Below are 7,758 nucleotides of genomic sequence, written 5' to 3'. Positions count from 1 at the left end.
TAAAGAAACTGGTGGAAATTGATTATTGATACATATATAGAACTGGAACTTCGGTCTCAAGTGCTCCTCCTATCAAGAATAGGCACACAGACAATCAATGATTTTATAACTGAGTCATAAACATTTACAATTTTAAACTATTCTCATAAAATACAGTATGTTAATGAGAAAGGCATAAAAGTTCATCACATGTAAAGAGAAAATGAATGATAGGAGATACCACTGTCCCTCAGTAAGTATAGCATTATTTATTTCATTCTGCATAAGGTTGTCGGTTAATTAACGGTGATGAAATCAATTCTGATTTTTTCACATCAACTGCATGTCGTCAATTTTATAAGGCTTTGAATTTAGAAACTGTGCTTCAAAAGTTAACGCCCTGAACTGGAATCGAAGCTTTTTTCGGTGGCATGAGGACTGGTTTTACCGAATCATTTAAAGGTGATTTCAAAGAATCACGTGGCGTTACATTCAAATCACGGTTACAATGTGTTTCGATGTGAAACAAGTGGATTGAAAAGGACAATAATGACATCAATCATTACGCTGCAGCGATGCAGCAATGCAACGTTCCCTGATGGTCCAGTGATTCGGAGCTGGGGACGAGCGATTAGTCGATGGGTTGTTTGCAGCTTTGATCTGCTGTTGAGAAGCGAGGCGGCAATGCAGGATCTTTTAATAATCTCTCACAACTCAACTGAAATCAGCCGGAATGAGCAGCTTTGAGAGGGGTTTCTGGACCGTCAGGGCTGGAAACGGGAGGGAGTGAGAGACACTGGGGAGAGTTTGATAGTGTACAGAACAGTATGAGAGAAACAGCAAATGTAACAGGGCTGTGAGAGATTGCACTTTGTTAAGATTGGACCACTACTGTGAATTATTAAATTTTTACTAATATTTAAAGAAACACATTTTTTAAATAATTTCGCACAGTTTCGAACCACTTTCGCATATTAGGCAAACGAAATAACCACTGAACTATGGAAATGCTGAGGTTATATACTGTTAAAAACATAACCAGAGCCATAACCTACACAGCTGGCCTGCACTGCAAGAACTGGTTTTATGAGAATAGAATGACGGTGCTATATTTAGGACGGGTGTGAGTGTGGCAGGAATTGATCAAATGTTTCCCAGAATTTACACACAGGAACAGGAGGTGGCCATTTAGCAGCGAGTGGTTAGGTTCTGGAATGCACTGCTTGAAAGTGCGGTGGAGGCAGACTCAATCTTATCTATCAAAGGGGAGTTGGATAATTGTCTGAAAGAAAAGCAATTGCAGGGCTACGGGAAAGGGCGGTGGAGTGGGACTCGCTGAGAGTCGGCACGGGCTCGACGGGCCGAATGGCCTTCCGTGCTCTAACCATTCCATGATTCGATAAGTTAGTGGCACATTTCATACTGTGGGTGGAATCAGAACATTGCACAGGAACATAGAGTGAATCGGCATATCTACAGGCACCTGATTGAGGAGATTTGGGGAGGCGCGGAAATTCGCGAGTTTAATGACTTTGAAAGGAATAATTTTGTTTTCTGCAGTTTCGGTCAGAGAAATGTTTGTGAAAGGAATTTTTTGAAGAAAGTGATCCAGCATTTAATCTTCTGCCTCAACACATCGTTCTGGGTGTCAGGGTCACATTTCGTTTCTAATTTATTCTTCTAGAATATATATTTTCCTTTGCTGTTTCACAATAACCAGACCCTTGCTCTAAAGTCTGTCTTACTGTTTCCCCAGTCTCCTGTTGATGTTACCAGCAATGAACGTTTTGAACCAGACCCCGAAAGCAGTGTGTAAAATGGTTTATGGTTTAAGAGTTAACTTGCTGAGCATCGATAAATTATCCAATTATGGACTCTCCTTCAGTAAGCATTTCTTTATTTGGGCAAAAGAAGATCATTGGTTAATTAACGATGTATTCCCGTGAAAGCAACATAAAATGTAATTAAAAAATAATCAACAAACTTGGTGTTCTAACCCGAGAACCTGAGATTAAAAGTCTCATGCTCTATCACCTGTGTTAGTCGGGCTTCTGCTAAAGCTCACATTTTTTCACTGATTCCAACCAGGCGCCTGTTGGCTCCACCCCAGATGTTTAAACTTGCTTTCGAGGAACTGCCAGGATCTTCTTGAATCTGGCCCCTGATCCTTACATGCTTATCATCTTAAGACCATTCACAGGGCAACAAACTCACCTCTGAGCATGTATAAGGAGAAAGCTCCAGAAAATATTCCCAACCGGTGAGCTTTCGCGTGTGAAGCGAACGTGTTAACCACTGCACTGCGGAAACATCTTCACTTTCAGCACCCGGTCAGACGGAAATGTGAAGCGCGCAGGTGAACTGCTGAATCCCACTTTTAAGGAGCTGTCCGTGGTACCAAGCAAATGAGTTTGGCTTAAATACTAAAAAGAAGAAAAGGGATTTGAAACCACTCTTTAAGAGCAGATTGAAAAGTGAACACAGCACCTTCGAAAGCTCGGCCATCCAGACTGTAAGTTAAATTAAATTTTGAACTTTTGTGTCTTGTAACATGAATTAAATGAGGACATCTGGCAATTCTGTGCCTGACATCGGGGAAACAGTGAGACAAACCTTGGAGCAAGGGTCGGGTTATTGCCAAACTGCAAAGAAATTCTCAACTCCGGAAGAACAATGACCCCAACATGATTTGAATAGGCAGCTTTTTGATCGGGAGTCAGACACACTACCGTTGCTCCACGAGGTCTACAGTAGAGAGTGCTCATGTTTGTATTCATTAAGGTTCCTGAAACACAGTTTCATTTACCCTGCATTGGTGCAATGAAAGGGCTTCAAAATCCCCGGCCACTCCCACAGTGGGTCAGACAGCATCAGAAGCAGTGCCCACCTGTCACTCACCCTCTCACGCCCGCTTTCATCACCTGCTGCCCGCAGACTGCAGCAAATCCAGTTCATCATCATCATAGGCAGTCCCTCGAAGCGAGGATGACTTGCTTCCGCGCAAAAACGGATGAGTTCACAGGCGTTTCAATGATGGACCTAATATTCCAGGTCCGGAACTGCATGTTGAAGGGTGGAAGATGTCTGTGAGTGGATTGTTTTAACGTGTGGTGGCCCTTGCACCCTCGCCATCACAAGAGATTGACAGAGTGAGGTCTTGGTCCAGAGTCAATGGTTATCCAAGACGACTGGAGACCATCTCTGCTGCACGGACCCAGTGTGCACACATATCGCAGTGTGGGCTGGCCCGTACTGGCCCTGGGCCCCTGGCCCAGAACTTATGCTGCCACTGATCCCCGATCACATCCCTCGACATTCTTTCTCAGCTCCTGCTGTACCTGCCCAAGCTCCAATCACCGACCTGGACTTTGATGACGTGACTCTTCGCTACCGTCGCCCTCCTGCACCAGCTCGCACTGTACCTTGCCGTGGTACACCACCACGCTGCACCCAGGCCGCCGCTCAACGCTCGTTTTATGGCCCCGAACTGCCACTGGTGTTCTCACGCAGGTCGGTGCCTCCACGATGCTCCGAGCAAATCCAGTTACATGCCGTTTCACCGCACAATTCTCGGCTGTGCTGGTAAGCTGACTATATTTAAAGCTATCGCAGAAACTGCGAGCAGTATTCCCTGGTAGTCTAGTGGTTAGGATTTGGTGCTCTCACTGCCATGGTCTGGGTTTGATTCCCGGTTTGGAAATAATATTTACAGAGCAAGTTGACAAAAATAATTTAAGTCTGTGAGAGACTGAATAATTGTTTCACTCATCATTAATCCATCCACATGTGTAGCACACTGAAGTAAATTCAAATATGTTTGCCGAGCGACTGTCGAATTTTAATAACATTTTATACAACCGTAGAAGCAGCAGAAAAAGAGGATATTCTGCCAATAGTATTTCATATATAGCCCCGAGTGCAAGAGTATGGAAGTCTTGCTACAATTGCACAGGGCCCTGGTGAGACCACACCTGGAGTACTGCGCACAGTTTTGGTCTCCTTATCTGAGGAAGGTATACACTTGCCTTGGAGGTGGTACAACGGAGGTTCACCAGATTGATTCCTGGGATGAGAGGACTGTCCTCTGGTGAGAGATTGTGTCGAATGTGCCGATACTCTCTGGAGTTTGGAAGAAAGAGACGTGATCTCATTGAAACGGCCAATATTCTGAAGGGGATCGACAGAATGGATGTGAAAAGCCCGGCTAGCTCAGTCGGTCGAGCATGAGACTCTTAATCTGAGGGTCGTGGGTTCGAGCCCCACGTTGGGCGATTACTTTTATGTTGCTTTCGCGGGTAAATATCATTAATAAACCCATGATCTTCTTTTGCACAATGATAAAAATGCGAACTCAGGGATGTTGATAATTTAATCAAATAATGAAAGCAGCGCCTCAGACCGCTCGGCCGTCCGTACTTTTAGATGCTCCAGTTAAAAGTTATTGCTCTGGAATGTTTTAGACTGGGCGCTTGTTCAGGGTTGCTGGAAGGCCCAGTTACCGGGGTATCCTCTCCCCCTGATTTTTCTTGAGCTCTGCTCGGTGCACGGCGAGTTTTGGCCCAGCTCTGAGGTTGCTTGCATCCCTGGGATGGACAATAAACCTCTGAGCTCTGGAACTGGGGAAGAACGAATAATTAACAAGTTGTTTGTCGGTTTCAAATGCAGCTTAGATCTGCTGGTATAAACCGATAGCATTTCTTTCATTCTCAGAAACAACGCTAACAGGGACAGTCAAAACTTCAATAACTGAACTTTAATAATTCATGAAACTTTAATCCTTGATGAAGTTTTATCCCCGATTTGATTTTACACAATCTATATTTGAGGAGACTGGTTTTAAATGTTCGTTGCTCATGGAACAAGGTATCCAAAACAGCTTGTACTCAATGTTATTGCAGACAAGTTTTTGCTTGAGATATAATGTTTCTGCGCAGGCTTGAACCGGAAACCTTTCACGTGTGACGGAAATGTGATAACCACGACACGACAGACACTGCTACTTAGCTCAGTGCCCAGAGAGAGGTGTTCAGCAACAAGCTGAAATGCTCAATGCCTCTCTCTGCAAAAAGTTCCTTTCACAAACATTTCTCTGCCCAGAACTTCACCAAACAATAATGTTCTCCTTTCAAATTCATTAAACTCCCCAATTTCCACATTTGCAATTTTAAGGACAAAAACTAAAAGCTTTTTCGATCAGAAAATTGCAGGAATCTCCTGTGTTTAATGAAAGGGCTTTTGATTGTTGATTTCTGTGCACCCCTTGTGTTATTTATTTAATTCTTGGCAACCTGTATCACACCACCAGAAGAGGGCCTACCTGTTGGAGTCACAAGTGATCCCAGCATCCCTTGGGAGCACGGTATATAAGCAGGCCACCCATGAGGTACCTGCACTCTGGAGTCTTATGAAAGGAGCTAATGTCACGCTTACTCATTGTTCACAATACTCAGTTTCATCCTTTATTTTGAGCGTATCAATTGGCGATGAGACAACGAACAACCGCGCAAAAATGCAAGGAACAGTTGGTGTCCTGGAGAAGTTCTCAGAAGGGGACTACTGCGAAGCCTTCGTGGAGAGACTCGACCAATAAATTGTGGCCAACGAGCTGGAAGGGGACGAGAACGCTGCCAAATGAAGGGCGATCCTCCTTACAGTCTGTGGGGCAACAACCTATGGCCTCATGAACAATCTTCTAGCTCTGGTAAAACCAGCAACTAAATCCTATGAAGAATTGTGTACGCTGGTCTGTGAGCATCTAAATCCTAAAGAAAGCGTTCTGATGGCGAGGTATCGGTTCTACACATGCCAATGGTCGGAGGGCCAGGTAGTGGCGAGTGATGTCTCAGAACGAAGGCGCCTCGCAGGACATTGCAAATTTGAAGGGTTCCAAAACAAATGCTGAGAGACTTTTTTATGCTTGTCATTGGCCATGAGGTAATCCTTTGCAAACTGTTGACTGTTGAAACTCAGATTCTGAGCAAAGCCATAACGATAGGTCAGTCAATTTCCAACAGCTCCTTTAAACCCAATAACCGAATTTATTTCGAGTGGACTGGATGGAGGAACATGATCCATGTAAAAAATTGTTATCATTTTACATGAACTAAATGTTCATAAAAGTTTTGGAGTTGAAACTCACTGCATAACAGAACAGCTGGCAATCTTTGCGGAATATATTGATACAGCCAAAATGCACAATTGCAACCTGGAAATGTGCGGCACCGAATCCTCGGGGAAAAAACAGTTAAAGGCTTCGTCCCTGGGTGAGCTCGAACCACCAACTACTTGATCAACAGCTGAACGCACTATCCCATTGCCCCACAGAAACAAACTGAAACATGTGCTGCAAGACATCCCAAACCAGTGTGTCAGTCATTTAATGCTTCATGTTACTCTGACCGGGATGCAACTTGTCCACTCTCAGTTGTGCTTTTCCCAAATAAAGTGTAGAACATTCATTGTGGATGTGTGGAAGCAGTCTGGTCCCGCACACTGCAGACACTTCCATTTTACGGCCAACCAGCTCTCCCAGAACCGGTGTGATCTACCTTCCAGCCTTCCGGTGCCTTGTCTGCGACAAAGTATTCTGATTGTCCCGAAGCCGGTATTAGGTTTTAATTCCTTTTCAGCTCCTGACTGCAGATATTCCTGTGATTACACGTGAACTAAATGCTTACAGGGACAGTTGGATTCATCAAATCTTTGCTTGGTGAAATTTCAAAGATTGAAAGAGATGCACTTCAACCCCAAACCTCGTCACCGACTTGCTAACCACAACAAGCTGCTCCCGTGAGATGGAAGCCCAGTTGCTGTTTCAAGCTTGAATGCAGGTACAAGCAGAACTCATTAAAAGAAGGTCCAAGGCCCTGAGGCACCTGATTATTTGCACCAAACTCTTTCACAAAGTGTTGAAGTTCGTGTGGGATGATATGGGCACATTTTCCCCCACACGACAACACCTCAAACAAAACTCAACGGCTGTAAAGCGCTTTGTCGTCATGAGTTCCTGACTGCAGAAATGTAAGTCCTTCTTTACAAAATTTCTATGCAATTTCAAAATTATCAGCAAAATAATGGGCTCATCCAGGATTTGAACCCAAAACTTCTCACAAAAAAGCTGAAGGGAAAATCATGCCCCGGGACTAACAAGCCAACTGTTTGACAATATGGAGGTAACCATTACAAGAGTATTTTTTTGTGTGTCGCGATTCTTGATCACAGAAGCACATGAGACCGAATCAGTGACTTTGCTTTTTCGTCCTGTCTGCTGAAGCGCCGCACGGTCCCACTCCGACAGTCAATGAGCTGTTGGGACGTTAGTGTATCCAGGCTGCGGGTGGCCACCCCGAGCGCAGCAGAGGGGATTCTGCATTAGTTCTCGATGGGACAGGATTTCCCGTTCTCTCATTCCTTTTGTCTGTATACCTGTGCTTTGGTTTCTCTATTTATTCCCCCTGTCTCATTTTCTAGTTTTCAATGGGAACAAAAGATGAAATGACTGCCACGATGGAACAACTTCTCTCACTCAAAGTTAGATGCACTACTGTTGCTCCATGAGGTCTAGACAGCGAGACGTTGATATTCAGGTTCATATATAAATATATATAAATATATCGACAAGTATCGTACCTGTTCCCTGGTGGTCGAGGGGTTAAGTCCGGCGCACTAACCTGGTAACGATTCTCGGTCAATTCGTCAAATAAATATAATTGAGATCTGTGAGACGAATATTAATTGCTGTAATCACCAAAAATAACCCCATTACTTTCTGTTACGGAC

At 44.2% G+C, this 7,758-nt stretch overlaps 1 non-coding gene across 1 annotated transcript; it reads left to right on the top strand.

Moving 5' to 3' along the window:
* The first annotated feature begins 4,177 nt into the window (after nt 1-4,177).
* trnak-cuu (transfer RNA lysine (anticodon CUU)) lies at nt 4,178-4,250 on the top strand. The gene has a single exon. It is a non-coding gene; the product is annotated as a tRNA-Lys (tRNA).
* The last annotated feature ends 3,508 nt before the right edge of the window (nt 4,251-7,758 follow it).

Source organism: Pristiophorus japonicus, unplaced genomic scaffold (genome assembly GCF_044704955.1).
Source record: "Pristiophorus japonicus isolate sPriJap1 unplaced genomic scaffold, sPriJap1.hap1 HAP1_SCAFFOLD_47, whole genome shotgun sequence".
In the NCBI taxonomy this organism is placed as follows: Eukaryota; Metazoa; Chordata; class Chondrichthyes; family Pristiophoridae; genus Pristiophorus; species Pristiophorus japonicus.
This window is presented reverse-complemented; position numbering and strand designations above follow the sequence as displayed.